A 23739-nucleotide genomic window follows, 5' to 3' on the forward strand; every position below is an offset into this window, starting at 1 on the left:
GGAGATGCACACCCTGGTCTTCCAATAAGTGTCCTCATGGCTCTGATACCAATCTGTCGCACCCGATTTTAAGGATAAATTGGGATACAAAATCTTATGTGCGCCCAGAGATCAGTCACACACATAAGCCGACAAATTATAAATAGTATCATCATAGGTGTTTATTACATCATGAATAATAAGATATAGTCTTCACATAAATGTAGCGGAAGTATAAGAAAAATCTCTCGTGGAAGCTCCATATCATAGGGACGTCAACTGGTTGACCACAAGTCTAGTATTCCTTAGGAAAGTCGTCATTACCTTAGCCATCTATTACCCATCCGGGATTTTTATCTTAATAATAAAAATAAACAAGCGTAAGTACGTGTCGTACTCAACAAGTTTAACATGGGGTTCATGAGCCTCAAAAGATTTGACACAGGTTTAACAACATTCAGCTTTTAGTTGTCACAATTTTAGCATAAGAGTAGCAACAAGTTATTTCAATCCCACATAAACACATGATCAATGTAAACAAAAATAATGAATAGCATAAAAGGTTAATTCTTAGTGATCATCTATTCCGTAAATGTTCCAAGGCCGCTCGTGACCGTGAGCATGGCTGATATACCAGTTTTATAGTCTGCAGAGGTTGTACACTTTCACTATAAGTCGTGATACCCATATGCCCGGGTTAATTACTCCCAAAACACATCCAAGGTGAGAAGGCAGGGTTCACTATGAAGCCTTTCAAAGGTTTGTCTAATATGTTAGGGCCATTAGATTCACTCGGCAAACAGATATAGGAACACTCCTGTCGAATGGCATAATTCCATCATGGCTATACACATAAGAGTAGAGGCTATCCTATACCTGATTCGGCAAGCCATTCTTACGCCAATAAAGGTAACCTCTAACTAGCTAGAAAAGGTCCTCATACAGAGCTAAAGCCAGAGCCATGTAGCTCTCACAGTTGTACTGTAAGTCTCGGATGATCACTTACAGATAAGTCCTTAGGGAGAGGAATCTAAAGCATTTAGAAAGTAGCTAAATACTCCAGACCCCTGTTTCCAAGTTGCTAAAAAGTCATGTTTTAATGTTTATTGCATATACCATTAGTCAAGTTACAAAATCATGATTTAGTTGAGCACTAGCAAAGCTATCCAATGCATATCCCATAGGAGACAAGGTATAAGTCCAATTTCTAAGAAATCCTTATCAAGGTGACACATGCAATCATGAATTAAATGCATTAAGGTGAATAGGAAATAAGGATGATCCCATGCTATACTTACCTTGATCAAAGTACTCCTGCTGATCCTACTCGTCAAAGTAGTACTCTTCATCACCCATGAATTGCTCACCGTCTATACTCGATAACCACAGCAACATGCAAGCATCCAAAAGCAATCATGCACAGCAAATAAAAGCTATAGATTAAAACAGTACACCAATCAACATAAAATCAAGATGAAAAGTTTGTAAAACGAATCTACGTCTTGCTACGATCACACAGACACGAAGATCACAAAAATCGAAGCTAAAACGAAGAAGTTATGATTTAAATAAGATTTCCTTTAGTAAAATAATAGATTAAATCTAACCTCAAATTTTAAAAGTTGAAAACATACCTAACAGTAGTATGAACATGTAGATTATGGAATTATGAACCTAACGCGAGTTGAACGGATCAAATTGGAGTTAAAATGGAGATTTTATGGCCTAAAGAAGATAGTGGCAATTTTGTAAATAGATGAAACTCAATTTCCAAATTTAAAATAATTAAAATCTGATTTTAAACCGAAACGGGGACTGCGGGCATGAAAATGAAGAAATACAGGGGCTCTTTGACAAAATTGCAGGGACGGCGGGTTGAGATCCAAATAATTGTAATGGCCTTTTTGCAAAACGACAGGCGAAGGGGTATCTTAAGATCTGGACCGTTGGATCGGAATCGGACGACGTAGATCTGATCGGAGGGAAGGGAAAACAGCCAGCGAGGACGGCGGCGAGCTCCACGGCAACGCCATGGCCGGAGACGGCCGTCGCTCATAGAATACGTTCTACGGAGGGGCGGCGCAACGCAGGGGCGCTATTTATGGGCGGAGCTGGCTTGCGGTTCACGCTAGGCGTGGCGTAGCGGAGGCAGATTCAACAGCGGCAGTGGTGGTGATGTCCGGCTCGAACACGAGCCGAAGGAAGGGGACGACAGCGCGACTGACTCACAGGCCTGGGCCATCAGCGAAACAAAGAGGGAGAGGGGAACGACGCCCATGGCTGCGCTGGGCCGGCCTACTTGTTGGGCCATAGGGGAAGAAGCGAGGTGGGCCACGGCGACGCGGGGAGAAGCGGGGTGCGAGCGGGCCTACGGGTGAGTGAGGACGAGCAGCTCGTCCAGCAGGCTATGAATGAGAGAGGGAGCGAGTTTCTTTTTTTCTAATTTTCCAAACAAATTTTGAAATGCAAATTCAAATCAATTTGAAGTTTGATTTGAAACCACACAATACAAAAATAATATGTAGCAGCATGAATGCATAGACATGTAGGTAAACCTTATATTTGATTTTAATTTCATAAAACTTTATTACTTACTACATTGCATGCACACACATAAGCATAATTAAATCAATTTACCTATTTTAAAATAATGCAATTTTTAGAGTGTTACATTATATAATTGAAATATTAATATTCTCTCTACGTTAGCACCATTCTAGATCTCACTTCAAGCTCTAGTCTCGATTTTGAGTGATGTGGTACCCTTTTTTAAATGATTGTTTATGTCATAACACTTTGCAACCTAAAATCCTTATTTTAAAATTACAAAAGGAGAGTTAATAAAGATACACTAGGTGTTTTAACTTAGTTTGAGAATAAAAATTTGTAATAATTAATAAGATTAAATTTTAAAATCAAATTTTTATATTTATGGCATCGAAAGATATGGGATGTAGTAAGCGCCAGCATAGTTTAATCTTTTCTTTTTTAACATAGTGTTTCAACTAAATGCATATTGAAGTTACATAGAGTCATTGCGACGCGATGTAAAGGGAAAAACTATGGACAAAACTGGAAAACATATAGATTAGTAATTTATACACAGCTGAGCAGCAACCGAGCTCTCAGTACTCGTTCGACTTTTCCATCAGAGACTTGGGACCTGTCCCTCTCTCGACCGTTTGTACCCCCCACTACGAACCTTTCAGTGTTAATAACACGAGCAGCAGTAGCAGACTGGACGTAGGGACATTCTGCCTGAACCAGTATAAACCTCGTGTCTTTTAGCACACCAACCGGGCCCAACACGCAACAAATATAAATTTACTAGTTGGTGTTTATTCGAAACACCGACACCCTCAAATCTATATCTATGTTATCATCTTCTATTAAAACAAATATTTAAATTACCATAAAGTACATATATGTTTCTACATTTATATTAGAACTGTATTGAAGTAAATATACATATTATGTCATCATACATATCAAGTACATGTGCATACTTGAGATGAATATATATATATATATATATATATATATATATATATATATATATATATATATATATATATATATATATATATCTATGTTAGAAAATTAACATAGATATGTGTTACAACAAGAGCCACCATAGTTTAAGCTAATATTTAGTAATTCATACGTTTATCACAATTGGATAAAGACTACACACAGTATCTATGTTAGAAAATTAACAAAGTGAGAAAACATGCTATTTAATATTAATATTTTATAGATCGAGGTATATTAAACAGTAATTAATGCTTATGTGTTCTAAGATTCTGTCCTGTGCAGAGCATGAGTTGATGGACTAGCTAGTTTATCGAATTGTATATAAAAATTTTTGGACGGCATATCCTGAGCAAAATCCTAAATTCACCACTGCACATGAGGTTTACTATACTATTGATCCGTCTGTCATCTGGGCAGCATTGTATCAAGATCGAGTGGACGATTCATTTGAAATATGGGCACTGCTTAGTCAAACTGAAATATCTACGACTGGGAAGTTCCTCGAAGGCACGTTTTTGAGAAAAGTAATGGAGGTCCAAACAATGCCTGTCACGTTATTGAAAAGGGACTGCGGAAGTTGACATTATTATATATGGCTTAAAAATAAATTGTATCAGTTGGACGCTATTGGAAGTTTGTAACCAATCAACCAACACCGTACCTGTTCGGCTGTTCACTTTGAAAAGGTTATTGTATATTTTTTATTCGTCATAAGTCTCCATTTTTCAACGTAGAAGTTGAAACGACCCCGATTTCTGCGAAGGGAAATCCACAGCGTCGAAGTGTAATAAGACCGTTGTAGATCATATTACCCAAATTTCAGTCGAATATCACATCCATACAACGATAATATCAGAGTACAAATGGTGCGGAATTACATAAATTATTACATCGCCGCATTGGCGGAATCAAAAGTAGCATTCATTCAGAACAGCTTGAAGATAAGATCGCCAAACTCGAGCGTAGGAACGAACCCCTCATCCGTCAAACTCCTCGGAGCTATACTCCACAGCAGAACCTGTGTGCCAAAATTTATCAGTACGATTTGTACTTGCCACTCCCAACCCTATGAGCTTTGCTTTGTGAAAATTGGATGCAAGTTGGATATAGTCAAAAGGAACCTACAAAGCTGAGGTTTCCTAGCATATCAAGTATATAATAATAGTTGGTCAAGTTTCATCGCCATTCCCACACACATTCCACCCCATTCGCTTTTCCGAGCCAGGTTTCGATCCTGGGATCGATATACCTCCATCACCACACCATCATCATACCATAACCATACCATCGCTCAGTCGACAGGCCAACTCCCTCTCGGCACTGTCTCAAGGCCCGTAGCCCCTGGCTACGACCGACACTCTCTCACGGGGAAGAAGAGAAGGACTCATCTCACTATCTAGTTTAAGCGAAACCCAGGAAAGGTCCATAGCCGACAAGTCGGCACATGTATCGATCGATCAACCATACACTCTGCAGAGGTTTTACATAACCACAAGATCCGCCCTCCTCGCTGACCGTCGTCAACTAGGCTGATTCCGGCCGCTTGCTAGCCTAGGATAATGCCACTCTACCATTCAGCCCTGGTTCACCCCAAGTCTAGTCTGGGGTGGCTGAAACTGTGAGTCATGAGCCGGGTCCACAAGGTCTCCATGAAGTCTCGGAAGGGTGTGGGGGAGATCCTCCGCGCCCTGTACCTCCTTACACTGTCCGCTATCAACCTAGCAGTAGTGGCAATATCCTACCAAGTAGTCCGGCCGTCCCGCACCATATAGGGCGAGTGGTACATAAGGCTTCCCGGTGAATCTGAGTACTAGTAAGTCCTTAGGGATGACCAAGCTAGAATGTCTTCATCGGGGTTTCCATTTATCGTGCCACCACAGCACCTCCACCCCGGGCTCCTCCCATCACAGGTTCACACCTAGGGCCACCTCATATACCGTTTACCCACCACAGGTATCCATCCCAGGGGTGCCCAGGTAGCACCCCATGGCAAGACTTGCCCTAGGCTCGTCGTATACTTCAACTTGGTCGACACAACCCTCACCCTCCACACACCCAACTCACACACACAGCACTCTCCCTATAGTCCAGATAACACCAGTTTTCCACCACGCATGTAGTATAAGCGTAGTAGAAGTATAAGTAATGAAATATATAGCAGTAAGCGTGTGTCTAGCCTAATAGCAGGGTATGCAGGGGTAAGGTTGCGTCAAGGTAAAGGCCTTCAAGTAAGCATACTACCATGCAAGTCCTATCATAATCCGATCATAGCAGTAAAGTAAAGCAATAGCAGTTCTATATTAGCCATGCGTAATAGGTGCTATGAGATTGGGTGGGATGTGGCACCTTTAGTGTAGTCGTCTCCGTTCTCCTCACGGTACTCACGGTCCTCGTCCGTCAGGTTCTCCTCCGAGTCTGCAACGTTCGCATTATAGTCGCGTTAGCGACGTCTATAGAATAGCACAAAGAAGCAATGGAAATTCAAAAGAGCCAAATGCACTCAAACATGGGTTCATTGCGTAGAGCTTGATTTTAGATGAATTTTGGTCCTGGTTTCGTATTTTTCTGAGGTCATATGAATTAGTTATGAATTTCCGAAGTTTAAATCATTTCTAAAAATGAAAAAAGGCTGAATTAATCCTAGGCTGACACGTGTCACGCTGTGACTGGTCCACGTGGCATGCTGACGTCAGCGTGACGTCAGCGTCTCGGTTCCAAGCTGACAAGTGGGGTCCAGCTGACGTCAGCATGACATCAGCAACGTCATCAGTTCTGACAGGTGGGTCCAGGGGCTCTCGGGTCACTGACATGTGGGTCCGGTCAAAGTCAACGTCGGTCAATGGTGAGTCAACGGTCAACGGTCTACGGTCAACGGTCAGGGTCACTAACGTGTGGGTCCCACGTGACGTCAGCATGACATCAGCATCTGACATGTGGGTCCAGAGTGTCCGTGCCACTGACATGTGGGGCCAGGTCAACGGTCAACGTTGATCGGTCAACGGTCAGCATGGGCCGGGTCTCAAACGGGCTCTGGTGGACTCGGGTTGGGCCGGTCTGGGCCGGGCCGGGCCGGACACGTGGCAAGCTATGGCGCTGCCACGTCGTAGCCGTGGGCCTCTACTGGGCCATGGTCCACGGCTCGCGGTCCACGGTGAACGCAAGCGCTGATCCACGGTGGACTGCTTCTCCTTCCGGTGGACCGCGTCCACCCTTCTCCTCTCTCTCTGTGGTTCATGTGCACTGGGTGTACGAGTGGGCGGTCCAGGGAAGAAATTTCCCTTCCTCTCCAGCGGTGTGCTCCCACCGGTGGCGTGTCTCGCCGACGAGCCTCGCCGAAGGCGCTGGTGCGCGATTGACGTGGGTGAAAGCTCCACCGAGCCTCGGCGTACATGGTGGTGGGATCTAGGTGGTGGCCAGGGCTTTCCAGAGCGTCGGCCACGGTGGTCAGCGGCTTGGCGTGGCGGCGCTCATCGGTGTGGCATGGTCAGGCTGGGGTGGTAGCCAAGAGCGTGTTTGGCGGGGTGTGTGAGTTTCCTGTGGCTCCGGCGAATAGGGCGGGCGAGTCAAGGAGGCGCCAGGCGCTCCCAGTGGTACTGGCCACGGTGGTCTGGTGCTCTGGCCGGTGGTGGCGGTGCTCTGGCCGGTGGTCTGGTGCTCTGGCCAAGGGGCTACGGCTGACTATCTTCCGGTCATCACGGTGATGCTCTACGGCTACGTTCTAGTCTAGCGAGGTGGTCGGGTGCGCCGGTGGTGGCTGTGCCATGGCGGCGGCGTCGTGAGCGCGGCGTGCGTGTGCTCGGCTACGGCGTCCATGGGGCTAGGAGGGGTCCCAGCAGTGAGAGGCTCACCGTAGGTGTCGTAGATGATAAGATGGCGGTGCGGTGGCGGGTCGCGGCCGTGTCGCTCCGGAGGCAGTGCGGTGCAGTGTCGGCCGCTCCGGCTTCGATGATCTCCCGGTCCTCCTCCCGGCAGTGGCCCCGCCCTCTTTGTTCTTGTCCTCCCCTCGGCCCTCGTGCTGGGTGGTCTGGTGGATGGCCACAAGTGGCGACGGGGCGATGGAAGGGCGCTAGGGGCTCCCGGGCCGAGGCTTTTGTAGCCGGAGCTTCGGCCACGGCATGGACGAGCGGCTGGAGATGGCCAGGTGTGCGCGGAGGGCTGTGATCGCGTCGAGGCTAGGGCTACGGGGTAGCGACGCGATCGTGGGTGCGATGGCGAAATCGAATCCGCGCTCTGTGGTCGAGAAGGTGCGGGACAGGGAGGGGGCAAGAGCATGGCTCGGCCATGGCCATGGCAGGCACACGGCAGTGGTCATGCATTGTGCGTGACCCTGTCGGGCAGCCGGTGCCTGCGTGGCACCCATCCAACGGCTTCGCAGTCGGTTGTGAGGCACGGACGGCGGAGAAGGGCTGAGGTGGCGTCGGATTCCCTCCCACGGCATCTGCGTTCTGTTTTTGCCGGAAACAGAGGAGGGGACCAAGGAAGGGGATGACGCCGGGGGTCCACTCGTCAGCCAGCGTGGGGAGAAGGTGACGGCATGGTGGCGTGCGGCTGGCTGCGTGGGCCAGCGAAGCCGGTGACGGCGAGCTGGGCTGGCTGGTGGTAGAAGGCAGGCTGGGCCGACTGGGATGGTTTAGCTTTTTCTTTTTTTTTCTATTTTGTTTCCCTTCTTCTTTATTTGAATTCCAATTTGATTTGGAATTTGAATTCAAAAATTGGTGTACCTTATTGGAGTTTTAGATATGAGGCCCACAACATTCTTTTATATATATATTAGAAATTTATTTAGCTATTTTGTATAACAAAAATAGGTGTGGTTTGTTATACAAAAATAGAATTAGTTTTTCTCTTTAAACCTTTATTCTTTGGTTTGAGTATTAATTATTTTATGGTTTATTACTTTATTGGAGTTGTTCATCATATCATAACTCAAATGGAAATCCAAATCATATTTTGAATTAACAATGTATGCAATACTTTATTTGTTAGAATTTAAATAAACACAGTTAACTAATGACATGCCATGCTTATGTGTTGACTTGGGTTGGGTTTCTATACATGACACTCATCATCACATGGGAGTTTTTAAGAAAAAATTTGTAGTTGGTATTTTTTTGTGTATGGATTTTTGGGTTGTTACAGAAGTATGACAACTTCGCGTCCTACTCAACCTAAGCTTTTGAATGCTCTACCAACGTGGTATATCTAATAAACCTGTTTTCAAAAAAAAAAAGAAATGGTATCTAAACCTAATGGTTATGACCTTGAGGTCTAGCTAATGCAGTTTTAAGAAAACACAAATACGGATACCCTTCTTCAAGGAAAAATCTGATGACAACACATTGAGAATTTGTTTGTGGACCTAAACTTTCAATGATAGAGCATTTTCTCACAAAGTGCTTATATAATCCAAATAGAGCCCTCCTTGTTACTTCAAGGCGGCTTGGGTGCAGCGCTATGATTGTCTATGTGGTGAAGGGGCAGGGGTGAAAACGGTACGGATATTTTCCGGCCGTATTCGATGCAGAATTCGTTTAGAGGGGTTCAGATCTGTCCGTATCCGAGTCCGGATATAAAACATCCGATACCGTATCCGTATCCGAATATTTAAATCGCATATTTATGATGTTGATATCCAATCATATCTTATCCGGCATGGTTGACACTATCCGTATTCGAATCCGAATCCGGACAAAAATATGAAAACAAATGTAATATCAGTGGTATCCGTCCGTATCCGATCCGTTTTCATCCCTACTAAGGGCCATGCGTGCACTGCCACTCTGCCACAGGAACTAGGGGAGGCGATGCCTGCGTGCACTGTCACTGACGAGCACTGTTGGCATGCCAACACACACTGACACACACATTTCACTGTACATGCAGCGAGCGCCTGAGCAGCAGCAGCCGCGAATTTGAACGCGTCGATTCCTGCGCTCACCACACCAGCTCGCGTACAGCAATGCGGCAACAGTAGCGCCGCAGCAAAACTGTGCTGTGCATGCGCAATGCAATGCTCCACCTGTTGCGGCACTGCCTCCCCCTGCTCTCTTCACGGAGCTGTTCGCCACTTCACCTCCCGTGCACACAGTGTGCTCGAACTTTTTCAATTGCTGTGAGGACCGAGGAGATTGATTGATTGTGGAGCGCACAACCCCAACGTCGCGTCCGCTCAGCCCCAACGTCAAGTCCCATCCGCGGACACGCCTACACGTCGCTCCGCACCGCACACAGCCGCAGAAAGGCGGCGTCAAGATCTGTGGCGCCGAGCTCGGCGCCATATATTCTGGCATCGAGGTATCGAACACGTCAACGCCACCTAGGACTTCCTGTTATACACGATCAGGCACCTCGGCGCCAAGATCTATGATGCCGAGACGTGTTACCTCGGCGCCAGGACTCATGGCGCCGACCCTAGGGTCAAAGATGAGTTTAAGTCTCTCAGGGGGCCAAACGTAAATTTTGTTTAAATAAAGGGTTAAATAGTAAAAAATTAGGTATGATATTGATATGCTAGCTTTGCCGCGTGTTGACCCGTTGTAGTTGACGCGCCTGATTGTAAACTCTTCTATCGTCTCGGATTTTCATCTCTGCAGCGCCTTTTCTTCGATGTTCACTCCCAAGTCCCACCCAAGCTGCAGAAAGTGTAGCTACAACTAGAAGCATGGCGGATGTAGAAGACTGCAGCCCTGTTGCCGATCCTTCTGGTTCTGGAGGATGCTGCAAGAAGGCAGCATTGAGAATAATGAGAACAATCTTACATGGTCTAGAGAAAGAATCTATCAACCACTTATTTTTTGAGTGCTGTGTGGCTAAGTTGGTTTGGGACTATATTTCTGAGCTCCTTGGTTTAAGAATTGGTCATGATTTTGAATCGGTTGCTCGTTTTTGGCTAGCCAATAAGAAACATAAGGTTACAAATACTATTTCAGCGGATGTCTTATGGTCGTTTTGGAAATTCCGGAATAAATTATGTTTTCAAGGGCACAAGTGGATGGGCCGCCTGAAGGACGTTCTCTTCAAGAGCGCCAGGATGTTACGAAGATGGATCCCAATGATGCAGCAAGATTCCGGAGTGCGTATAGAGGAGGTTATTATCCAACTGGAACGCAGAGCATCAATACTGCCTCAGCTGATGTGGTACAATCAGGTGGAATCGTCATTAGAATTGGCACCATTGGGTGTTCGGCTTACGGGTTCCAGCGCTGCAACGAGTTTACGGGAGTCTGATGTGTTCTCAGGGCGTCTGGAGCAGGATTTAGTTGCCAATGTGGCGTTAAACAATGCGGTGTTGTCGCCGTCACACTAAGAATTGTTTTGTAAGGCAGGCGCGCCTAAACGCTGAACTTGGATGCTTGTTTGCTTTTAATACAAAAGCAGGGGAAACCTCCTTTTCTAAAAAAACTCTCATTGGTCTAGTGGTAACTATATTATTCTCTGTCAGCTTGTTTGCCTACCTTTATCTTTATCGTAAACATAATCCTCATCCACAAGACGGCCATCAAGATATGTACGGCGTTGCATCGCTGGTCGCTGAGTTGGTAGCCTATGCTGCTGTCCCATCAAGTGACGCTCCGGGCGCCATCAGGTACAGGGGAAGCGCGCAACTCATCAACGGCACCACCCTCCGCGTATGATAGGCACCAATGATCCCCGACCCCTTCACGCCCCTCTCCTTCAGAATTTGGATGGTGGCGAGATGGTCCTGGATTTTCTTCTTGTCTTTATCCGGGACCCCCCACTTTCTCCACGATTCCAGCGCCTCTTCGATGAGGCATCCGGTGAACGCTGGTAAGGGGGTGGCTGCGTCGTTCTTGACGTAGAACCAATGCGAATGCCACCCCCTTGTTGGAGGTCGACAGACGCATCGACGGGTATGCGTTGACCCGGTTGTTGCGAAGCTGAATGCCGGCGCATCCCATCAGCACGCTCCGCTCCTGCCTCTTCTCCCGCTTCTTTAGGACGGTGACGGCAAAGAAATGCCACCACGGATCGAAGTGGGGACTAATCCCCAAGAACCCCTCGCACAGGGCGATGAACGCCGCAATGTGCTGGATCCCATTAGGAGTGAGATGCTGCAGCTCCACATTGTAGTAATTCAGCAACCCCCGAAGGAACTTGTGGGCGGGGGTGGCGAATCCCCGCTCATGAAAGTGAGCGAAGGACACAACATAGCCATCGGGCGGTGACAGCGCGTCCTCATTGCCGGACAGCCGCAACTCCTCGGCGGCGATCCGCGCGCAAAGAAGGTCGCGGCGAAAAAGGCCCTCCAAGCGCTGGAGGGTGACATCGGATCTGCACCATGGGTCCATTAGACGATTGGAGAGGATGGATGCGAGCTTGATGGCGGCTGCGCTATGGGTGCGGAAGGCTAAGGCGATTGGCGGCGGAGGTGGTAGATGCAAAGGCAAGGAGGCAATGTACGAAACCCTGGGGATGAACCCTTTGGTTTTATAGGGGCGGTGGATGCGATGAACGCAACTATCCGCCTGGATCTCCGCGCCTGCCACGATTTGCCACCACATCACCACGCGGGATATGCACCCCCAATCCCTATCCTTTCCCACCAAAGTCGCGTCGGACGTTTCTCCTTCCTAGGCAGACCATGACTCTTTTCCCACACAAGGGATATAGGTCAAAAAGCGTTTCTCCGGCCCGCTTGGGCCCAGGAGCTCGAGGACTGGCCCAATGATTTCGACGGCCGTCCCAACGAAGGATAGGCCCGTGAGCGGCCAAAACTCAGGCGCATGAGCCTCAAGGGAGTCTCGATCCACGATCGAGTCTCAACCGGGCTGACCCTGGACGAATCCCCGTGAACGGGATACCAGGGTTCCCTTTAAACAATCTGATTATCAAAATACCAAATCTCACATTCATACCCGCGAAGGGTCTGAATTACCCCTCGGGCGATTCTATCCGAATCACCCGAGGACTCGAGGGCTACACCCGACGGGTGCGCTCGCGCGCACCCTCTCGCGAATCGAAATACCCCCCGGGCGATTCTATCCGAATCACCCGGGGGCCTGGGGGCGCTCGCGCGCACCCTCTGGCAAGTCCAATCACCCCCAAGCGATTCTATATGAATCACCCGGGGGCTCAGGGGCTACTGTCGGGGGACCAAATACTGGGCTACACAAAGAGGAGGAGCTAATAACTGTCAATCATTGATGCTTCCGAACAGATAAGAACGCAACTACACTTCTTACCCAACGACCAAAGGTTGGCTCCGCCTCGCCCGACCCCCGAGGGCTGGGCTCTGCCTCGCTCGACCCCCGAGGGCTGGGCTCTGCCTCGTCCGACGTTTGGGGCAGACTCCGCCTCGCCCGACGACTGAGGGCTGGCTCTGCCTCGTCAGACGTCTGAGGGTTGGCTTCACCTCGCCCAACTTTCGAGAGCTGGCTCCGCCTTGCCCGACGTCCGGGGGCTGGTTCCGCCTCGCCCAACGTCTAGGGGCAGACTCCATCTCGCCCGACGTCCGAGGACTGGCTCCGCCTCGCCCGATGCCCGAGGACAGGCTCAGCCTCACCCGACGACTGAGGGCTAACTCTGCCTCGCCCAACATTTGGGGGCAGGCTTCGCCTCACCCGACGACTGAGGGCTAGCTTCGCATCGCCCGACGTCTGGGAGCAGGCTCCGCCTCGCCTGATGTCCGAGGGCTGGCTCTACCTCACCTGACGTCCGGGGGCAGGCTCCGCCTCGCCCGACGTCTGGGGGAAGACTCTGCCTCGCCATAATTACGCGCGCAGATAAGGGGGGACACTTAAGTCAACTGCAATACCGAGTACCATACCCTGCACGCCAACGGGAAAGTACCGTCAGGATGTGATGGGACGGGCACTTTAAGCCCTCCCCGGCATGACAGAGCCCGAACAGTGTTGTAGACGCCGACTTTTGTCTTATAGTGTTCTGGGCGCCAGCCCTCGAACGCGGATCCTGACATAAGTATACGACAACCACTATGATACAGGAGGGAACTCACATCACCTACAGTAATGGTCGTATGGTCACTACCCCGTCTGCTCCCCGAAGGGTCGCGGCTCGGTACCCTGGCACGCCGCACCGTACGCCAGAGTAGGATGGGACGTGACCACTTGCTGAACGAAGCCAGAGCACGGCCCTATCAGGATCAGCGAACGTGCTATCCCTGGCACCGTCTGCCACGTCAGTAGGGCAGGCTCAACGAAAAAAGAAGACATGGCACCTTCAAAGGACCTTCTCTACCTCTGGTTTTTCCTCTTTCTCCCATTTGTAATCCCTGCTCCCCTTTGGTCTATAAAAGGGGGGAGGACAGGGCACCCCACTAAGGGGATCGAAAAATTCGATACACCACGTACCACATTACACACAGCTGAGCAGCAACCGAGCTCTCAGTACTCGTTCGACCTTTCCATCAGAGACTTGGGACCTGTCCCTCTCTCGACAGTTTGTACCCCCTACTATGAACCTTTCAGTGTTAATAACACGAGCAGTAGCAGCAGACTGGACGTAGGGACATTCTGCCCGAACCAGTATCAACCTCGTGTCTTTTAGCACACCATCCGGGCCCAACGCGCAATAAATATAAATTTACTAGTTGATGTTTATTCGAAACACCGACACCCTCAAATCTATATCTAAGTTATCATCTTCTATTAAAACAAATATTTAAATTACCATAAAGCACATATATGTTTCTACATTTATATTAGAACTGTATTGAAGTAAATATACATATTATGTCATCATACATATCAAGTACATGCGCATACTTGAGATGAATATATATATATATATATATATATATATATATATATATATATATATATATATATATATATATATATATATATATATATATATATATATAGGATTTCTATATTGTACCCTGGTTACTGAATATTAATCGCTACCCAAGCCAACCCAACGCACCGCTCCGACCCTGAGCCAATCCATCGGCTGGCCGCTGGCCCCGTGTTCTCGTTTTTTTTCTCTCCCGCACACACCTCCTGTTTATTATATTCTTTTTTCCGTTCCAATATTCGTAGATCGTGGGTGGCGCCGGTTTCTTCTATCCGCTGCCGTCGCAAGAACCCAGATCGCCGCCGCCCTCGCTGCATGAGACTAGCTCTCCGCCGCCCTCGCCGCACGAGCCCAGCTCGCTGCTACTCCCGCCCCTGCTTCATGAGCCCAGCTCACGGCCGCCCCCACCTCATGAGCCTTGCTCACCGCATCCTTGTCATCTCGGTGGGTCGTGGGAGTCTGTAGGGTTACTTCCGCCCATGTTGCCCGAGCTCTGCTCGCCGCCACCGTCCTCCTGCTATCTTGCTTCGCCGCCACCGAGGGTTCTCCCGGTACCGTTTTCCCCCTCACCCCCTCAGCTCGCCATCGCTACTGGCCATGGCTGTGGTCTTGAAGGCCCAGCTGAGGGTCGACATGGAAGGTTGCTGCTGGGTTCGGCATCGGCGAGCTTGCCGAACCTAGGGCGGTCGTCCTACTCGTACCTCACCTCGCCTCCCCCTCGGGTCCAACTGGCACTGCCATGCTCCCCTCACCCCATTTGGTCACCGCCGCCACCTGGATGTTCCCGAGGGTCATAGTCACTTAGCTAGCAGGCTCCTGTGCTCGCCCGTGACCCAATCGGCAGCTCTCCCGACGCTCCTACGTGTGCTCCTCCAATACTGGTGGCAGATTCAGGTGCGCCTCCTCCAGATTCCCTTCTCCAGTTCCTCATTTGCACCATCTTCTCTTCCCCTTCCCCTTCATGTTCGATTTGATGATTGGAGTGCAGACCATCTTCTCTTCCCCTTCCCCTTCTTGATTCGATTTGATGATTGGAGTGCAGGATGTGTTCCCTAGAGCTTATCTTGGTCTGATGCGCGATTGTCAGCGCAGTCGGTGAGGAACCACCGCGGCCAGTTTGTCTCGGCTGCCAATGCTGGTTCCTATCCGTTGCAATGTAGCTTTCTGTTACTCGTCGGGAAGGATTTGTTTCATCTTTTTGTTACTCGTGGGGGAAGGATTTGGTGCTGTAAATGTGACCAAAGGATTTCATGCTATAAATGTGACCAATACCAATTGTGGATGTACTATCCTGATTATTACTGTTCTCAAGAATATTAATGAGTATTTGCAAACAAACATTTTTTTGTTTGTGTTCACAATTTAGAAAAATCAAGAGTAGTGATGCTTAAATACTACACAAACCTTATTTCGGTATCATCAATTCATTAAGTACATAGCTACTTTATGTGACTGGGCAAAAGAAAGGTCAAACAATTTGTTTATTCTATATGGTAGATTGGCAAATTTCTTATGCATGCAAGAATCGCCATTTGGATAAGTTATTCTTATAATACGAGCAACTGTTTTTTGTCCTGTACCTGTACTTGATCGCCCCACTCTGGTTCTGCCATTCTAATCCTGTTGTATGATCTATGCGGACCAATTCCATAGCTAATCACTAAGTAGGTGCTATAAGTATTTTCTATCAAATTGATATGTGGAATTTGATTATTTGAAAATGATTGCACAGGTTATCGTATCAAAGATTGTGCTTGTCTCAAAGATAATTGGGAAGGCCATCTATGTTTTCTCGGTGCTTGGGGCTGTTCAGGATTGCTATCTACTCCACTCTGTTGTCATATGTGTTATCTGTGACCCTTGATTGTGCTGATTGTTCTGTGGTCGGTGACTCGGTGGCATTGAAGTTGGACCTCTCATAGCTGCAATGTATAGGTACATCCAAATGTTCATACTTTTCATTTATTCAAGGATTAAGTCCACTTTTGGACTAATTTTAACCCTCAACTACAAAACCGTCTAGTACCGATACCCCAACCGTCAAAACCGTTCACTTTTAGCACCTAGGCGCGGGTGAGGCTGTTTTGTCCAACGTGGAGCAGTTTTGACACGCAACATCCATCTCACTGACATGTGGGGCCCATGCATCATCGACTCAATCCCTTCCCCCATCCGAGCCCTCCCTCATCACCTCTCTAGCGCGCGGGTGCGCACGACCGCGCGGCACAGCCACTGTCGCCCACGTCGGGCGCGTCAGGCCGCCCGGATGGCGCCCCTAGCATGGCGCGTGCTCCTTGTTGTTGACTCCATCAGGTGCTGCCCCTCCGCCAGCCTCCGCGGTGGTCGATGCTCCCCATGAGACGCAGTCGACTGGGCCCCTGCCACCATCGGCGATGACCGTCACAGAACCGGCCGCTGGAGAGCCACCTTCCTCCACTACGCCCGTCAGGCGGACTAGGCCTCCCACGCCGGGCCCCATGGAGGATGCCTCCACCGCCAGTGCCCCCCATCGCCATCCACACCGCCGGGAGCTGCCAGCGGCGCCGTGATTCCCAGGGCCGCACCTTCAAGGCGTGGCGCGTCTCCGACATCATCGCCGCGGCCAGGTTCGGCGGCCTTGTGCTCACCGGCTCCGCTGACGGGACTGTCAAGGTGTGGAGGCGGGAGATGGCGGCGGGCGGCGACCGGACGAGGCACATCCTGGAGCGGGTGCTCCGGGAGGGCGGGGACAACGCGGTGACAGATGCCCGCGGCGTGCCCCGAGGCCCGCACCGTGTACGTTGGCTCCTCCAACGGGCTGGTCACGTGCTGGCCGTGGGAGCTGGATGACGTGGACAATGAAGAGCCGAGGCTCGCGTGCGTGCTGGCGGCCCACGGGACGGGCGTGTTGTGCCTCGCCGTGTCCGAGCGCGTCGTCGTGAGCGGCTCGGCCGACAGGACGCTCTGCGTGTGGCGGCGCGATGACGACGAGGACGAGCGCGCGGGCCACGCATGCCTCGCCGTGCTCGCAGGGCACACGGGCCCATCAAGTATGTCGTGGTGGCAGCGGACGACGACGACGATGACTACTACAATGCGGACGGCGAGCGGCCATGCGTGGTGTACAGCGGCAGCCTGGACGGGTCCGTCAAGGTGTGGCGCCTGTCGGAGTTGCGCGCTGGAGCTGTCGTCGGCGGTAGAGGCCACAACGGCTCCATTTATGGCGGCACTGCGGAGTCGGAGGCATGGATGCCCTGGCCCCGGACAGCACAGCTGCCATCGCCGGTGCAAGCGCGGGCACCGGAGATGAAGGGTGTGGCAGCTGCATGAGCACGAAGACGCTAGTACTAGTCGATCGCTAGCTGCACTGCATGAGGTCGCGCGCGTGTTCGTGCAAGAATGTGCTGGGATGGAGAGGGAGGGATTGAGTCGATGACGCATGGGCCCCACATATCATTGAGATGGAGGTTGTGTATCAAAACCGCTCAATGTCGGTCAAAACAGCCTTGCCCCCGCCCAGGTGCTAAAAGTGAACGGTTTTGACAGTTGGGGTACCGGTACTAGACGGTTTTGTAGTTGAGGGTTAAAATTAGACCGACATAATAGTTGAGGGGCCAAAAGTGGACTTAATCCTTTATTCAATAGTTTGATACATTACCACTGCTGCATCTGCCTCTCTGCGTATTATGGTGTATAGCGGCAGTGTACAGAAGTATAGAAGAAAATACTTTCACATAGTTTTATCCATTTTGGTTGTGCAGGTGCTCTTCCTGTCCATGTAGTGGGTCCTTGGCTAGTTGGCTTCAATACTTGCACATTTCAGAAGGTGCGGAACACTTCCATACAGTTCTGTGAGCTCAGCAAGCATGAGAGAATGGGTTAGTACCTAGTTCTATTGTACGTAGTTTAATCTTAGCAGGCAGCAGAAACTTCTTCTCTTTTTACTGAGTTAGGATTGTGATTGCACCATGCTAACTATATGCCATTTTTGAAAACAGATATCTCCTGTCATATTTTAGAAACTTTTTGAAAACAGATATCTCTTGTCATCTTTTAGAAACATCAGAACCAGTGATAGCACCGACAACCATTCATCCCAGATGCCAACTAGAAGATCTAAGGTTTGGGATGGTTGAGGTTGGTGATGTCATGAAGGCAGTTTGCAAATATTGTCGAGAAAAGTTGACTACCAGCAAGAAATCAGGTACAAACAGCAACCGATATCACATCGCTGAATATTTCTCAAAAATCAGTACCAAAGATAGAAAAATGTTTCTTGCTACAGTGAAGATCACTAAACAGATGAATTAAGGTTGAGCAACTGCATCACCTTACTTTCCATCAAGAGAATGAGACTGTCAGAACATTTCAGTTTCTTTGTTTTTACATGAACTAGGTCCTGCCCGTGTGTTGCTACAGGCAACGAAACCATACTACACTATTTTTTATGAGAAACCATACATAGTACTACTAAATAGAAAATGTTCATGATGTAAAAAATATAACAATTGTTTGTTTCTCCGATTTCATAGCTAAAACTTAGTCTAAAGCTGATAGAAATCATACAATGTCAGATAAGTGGACCTTTTTAAATTTTATTTTACTACAATTTTAGGAACTCTTTGTAATTTTAATTTACTACAATATTTGAATCTCATTAGCTTGCACTATGGTTAAACAAGATAAAAGATCTGAGAGCAAATGATCACAAAAACTATATACAATGAGCCATTGCTCAACTTAAGTTGCAATTCCTTCAAAAACTTGAGTAGAAATCAACAACTTGCATGCCAAATGTATTGTGTTAACAACTTGCATGTCAAATGTTCGTTCAAATGCCTAGCAGATATTAACTTTTTCTATAGTTTTCTCATATGCATGTTTATGGCTTTATGCAATCTCACACATGCTACTAATAAGGCCATAAGGCCTTATTAATAGTAGCACAGTAGCATGCTGCAAAAAGCATTGCACATATATACATTGCAAATATCAAAGAATGTTTCTTTTCTTTTCTTTTTTAGACCCTAGGAACCAAGCTAGTTTGCTTTAATCTTTGGCCTTGGCATCATGTATGAGTGTATAGTTAGATTGATGATTCCTGAATAGTTTAATTGCCGGAGAAACACTAAAATTTATCTCCTATGCGCCCACCCCATTAGGATGTTCATTGCAGGCATGGTGCTTCTAAGACCAGGATCTGAACCTGTCCTGCCCACCTATGCTAAAATTGATTTGTCTGACTGAAAATTGTAGTCTGAGAATTTTCAGATGATGTTGGTCTCATCCTTGTGTCTGTTTATGCAGCCAGGAACGAGTAGAAAGAGAGCACTACTAGAGTGTTGAATTGGTGTCCCTCCATCCCTTTATGGCTCTAAAGTTAAGTATTTTGTTCTTTCTCTGGGAAGCCATTTTATTGTAGATTATCAAGCTATCACTTCTATTTTGGTTCTCAAGTGTCCAAGTGTCACCAACTAGATATGTTAGGCAAAACATATTAGCCGCAGATGCTCCGATAAACAATTGATGGTTAACCAATTAGCTATCACCATAAATATTTATTTCTAGAAACAGACATTAGGATTGTTCCAGAAAACAGGTGGTCAAGAAATCCTAGCCTACTACGCGACAATAAAAAATATTATTTAGAAACACATTTCATAGTTTGATTCATTAATAAAATTATAATTGAGTGGATTCACTTATTCAGTTAACGACTGATGCTGATACACAAGAGTTAGTACTTTGATTAATTTATGACATTAATTTATTCATTAATAGTGATAGGTAGTTCATCAGTACCATCCTTAAATTTCTCATTTATCTGCAGCTTGGACCCCATCGAAATCTTTTGTTTGATCTTAGCTTTCTTTTCTCACAAATTTTGTTGACAATCAAATGCTTTAGTCCTTAATCGAAACATTACTTTAAATATCACTTCTCCAACAATAATTGTTCCCAGTTGTTCGTCTGTTACAGGTGCACAAAAGGAATGAATCATCTTTATGAATGTGTTTGACTGCATCCAAACAATTAGGTACTGTAATTATATAGTGGTGCTTCTTTTGTTATTACTTCTAGTAAACCTGACATACAGTTCCTGAGTTTTTCTCTTTCTGCTGTAACAGAAAACATGGTTTTAGCCAAGTAATTATGGTTCTGTGACAAGCCTTCGTAGTTATTGCACGTGGCTAACTACTGATTTCATTTTGCTCTTCTAGCATGCTCCTAAACTGTATAAATTGTTGGTCTACCTTACTAATAATGCTACTTTTGAATAGAAAAAATATGTTCCCTCCTGAATACACAATTTGGGGCAATGCCGATCCAGATAACTCAGTGTAGTGTCAAATGTAGATGTTCTCTCGATCATTATTTCCCTCATCATCATAGCTGAGTTAAGTCCAATTGCTGGATTCCAGTGGTAAGCTAGATCTATGGAAGCAACAAAATGTGTCTACTAGCCATGCCTGTAGCACAACAGTACGTTGTTCTAAAACAATATTCCAAATTTTACAGTTGAAACAGCACACATGTATCTTGTTGATGCATGGTACAGTTGCTATTTATTGTCATGGTGAAAGAAGTGTTATCTTTCTTTCTTGTAAGACTTTAGATTTTTATTTTATAGCCCGTTGTCTTGAGCGGTTTATATTGTATAGAGTCCAGTTATTTAGATCTGGATTGTACAAATAAATACTTATGAATGAAGTTCTCGGATTAGTTATATAGTCCATACCTTATCAAGAAAACTCGCACTAAATAGGTTGCAGTTTAATTCTGAATTTTTGTATAGAACACCTCATCAACTATATTGTACACTACAATCTTTTCTTGAATGCATTACAGTCATGATCTTCGTTAGTTATGCATGATGCTGGCTTCTCAGGGCAGCAACACTTAGCGCAATACACAGGATGAATCACATGTTAGTTACAGAGTTAGGCATGGTCATTTGGATGGAAACCTTATCTTTCTTGCTTCTTTTGTTTTAGAATAATTATTTTTGCTGATTACTTCACCCTACAGTATGCTTGTCCATGGATGGGCTCCTCAAATTTGACTACCTAGCTTTTGTCATCTATTGTCAGCAGAACATAAAAATCTGCTCAATTGTAAAATGCGGTGTTCAGATTTTTCTGCTTTTCAGTTTTTCATATGTTAGTGCTCATGTATGAAGATCCACTTGCAAACTTCCTATTGATTTCTTTTAGAATTTTCAGTCATGCAGATCCAATTAAACTGTAGCTTCCAAGTTTGCTCTGCTGGTCCGACAGAGTTGGGCTCAGAACAGTTCAGGAAATGCCATTTTTCAGTAGCCATCTTAATTAAGCCGAAATGAAATATGCTCGTAAATTTGGTTGAACAATCAAATGAGCGGTTTCGGTTGAAGGTTTTAAACTACTATTATTCCTCAAAATGGCCACAAATGCATGCATGTTTGCTTTCATTTTACTACCTTGAAATTCATCGAACCAAATATACTGTCAAATGAGAGATTTAGATTCCTGTTGCAAGTTTGTTGGAAACTTTTGCTCTTCTTGTTTGAGAGTGCTGGAAGCTTTTGCTCATTGTTGTTTGTTTTAGCCTTGTGGAATATTTGCTGTTTTCTATCAATCGGTGGATAAATAATTTGTCTTCTATTGACCACCTGACTGTTGTATATGATGCAAAAGTGAACTAGGTAACTAGGTCTGAATCTCAAACTATAGTTGAAACAACACTGCATTGGAACTGACCATTATGTTGCTATTTCAAGTTAGTAGGACAAAAAGTATTGTGCCTTTTTACTACATTATCATGTGCTCTTCAGCCTTCCATTTGAACTTTTGCATGCATCATCGTATATGTTGTCGCAATACCCTTTTGTCAGAGTATCATAACCTAAATAAAACCCAGCCACTGCTAAATATTTTCAACTTTACCTTTTTTGAGATAATAATGTTCCTAGAGCAACACCAAATTTCAGAACTTTATCAAGTGTGTAGCCATCTAAATCTTTTCCTATTAATCAAGATTTGCCCCGAAGGTAAGTAATGTTAAACCTTTATCATGTAAACAGAAGTCCACAGGCTTAGTTGCCGGTACATATCCTCATTTGCCTATAATGTAATAAGTATTTGACTTACAACATCCTCAACTAACAATGTGATAAGTGAATCACAACCTAGTAATGACAACATATGCAAGCATTACTCTCAACAAAGCTATGAATCATTTCTAATAATAATATATTTATCATGTATGTTTCTCTTCACTCTTCAGTCTCTGGGCTCCTACACAAGCACATATTTGTATTTAGGAATAAATTTTCCTAATTTAATCAATATATGGTTTCATCATAATTTCTAATTAGTATTTACTAATAAATTTTCCTAATTTTGATCTATATGTATTTGTCATGCAATGTCTCATGTTTAGGCAATGAATGAGATCGTGTGTGTTTTTTACCATGTTGGGACTTGGGAGAATATCCGGTAGCTTTGCACTAATGAATGTGGGCAGGAAAGGGCCAATATGATTTTTTTTGTTATAACATAAATCTAATATTTTCCTTTTGGTGCCTTGAACATATTGATGTAGGTCTAGTAACCAAAATATTGTGAGTGCTTGAATTAATTGAAATTCTTGGTTGCGCTGACTTTAGTCATGTTCAGGGACATAACTGTACACTTTTTTTTTTTGCATATTGGCCGTTAAGCTCTACAATGAAGCTATCTAGCAAAGGAGGTGATCAAGCAAAAAGGTGATAAGATAAGCAGTACAAAAGTAATTGCAAAGAATGTGTGTGCGCTGCACACGACGTGAGGGCTGAGGCACAAGCTCACAACAAGAACCTGGCATGGACAGTGGTGTTCTACCTAGTAGCTACAATTCTATAGATGGTTTACATTTGATTTTTACGTTGCACAACATTGGGCGATCATTTGCACTATGTATCTAATTAAAAAAAGTTCCATATGATCCTCTAAAATAATATTTTGTGATGTATTAATAACAGGCCAGTTTTGATTCTTACCAAATTAACAACAATCAAATACTAGTACAAAGTTACGTGACCATTTATTGGGAGTTGGGAACCATCAAAGCAAGGACGAAAACTTAATTATTGAAACCATAAAAAAGTTCTTCAATTATTGAAACCATAAAAAGTTGAACGAGAAGGTGCAAATGCACGCGCGCGATGTGACTAAAAAAACCGGGCAAGCAATACAACTGCTTCAGGTAAAAAAAAATCCAAAAGAAAAAAAAGAGAAAAACATTCGGCCGCTTCGGGTAAAAAAATCCGAAGGAAACGACTGCAGGTGGGCAGCCGGGCATCCGATCGTGACCGAGCCTTCGTTCAGCGCGCGGGTGAGGGAATGACCTTGGGTACTGAATAATATTTAGTACCCTGGGTACTACTTAGCGCAGTCCTATATATATATATATATATATATATATATATATATATATATATTCTAGAAACTA

The 23739-nt window shown here is 46.1% G+C and overlaps 1 long non-coding RNA gene across 2 annotated transcripts; it reads left to right on the forward strand.

The window, feature by feature from the left end:
* Positions 1 to 14487: 14487 nt before the first annotated feature.
* Positions 14488 to 23203, forward strand: LOC136505772 (uncharacterized). Of its 2 annotated transcripts, XR_010771313.1 has the most exons (6): positions 14488 to 15183; positions 16022 to 16224; positions 18030 to 18146; positions 18326 to 18472; positions 19576 to 19647; positions 20248 to 23203. It is a non-coding gene; the product is annotated as an uncharacterized lncRNA (long non-coding RNA). The 2 variants fall into 2 exon arrangements; XR_010771312.1 differs by having other exon boundaries at positions 14488 to 16224.
* Positions 23204 to 23739: the final 536 nt, after the last annotated feature.

This window comes from Miscanthus floridulus, chromosome 14, assembly GCF_019320115.1.
Source record: "Miscanthus floridulus cultivar M001 chromosome 14, ASM1932011v1, whole genome shotgun sequence".
NCBI lineage: Eukaryota > Viridiplantae > Streptophyta > Magnoliopsida > Poales > Poaceae > Miscanthus > Miscanthus floridulus.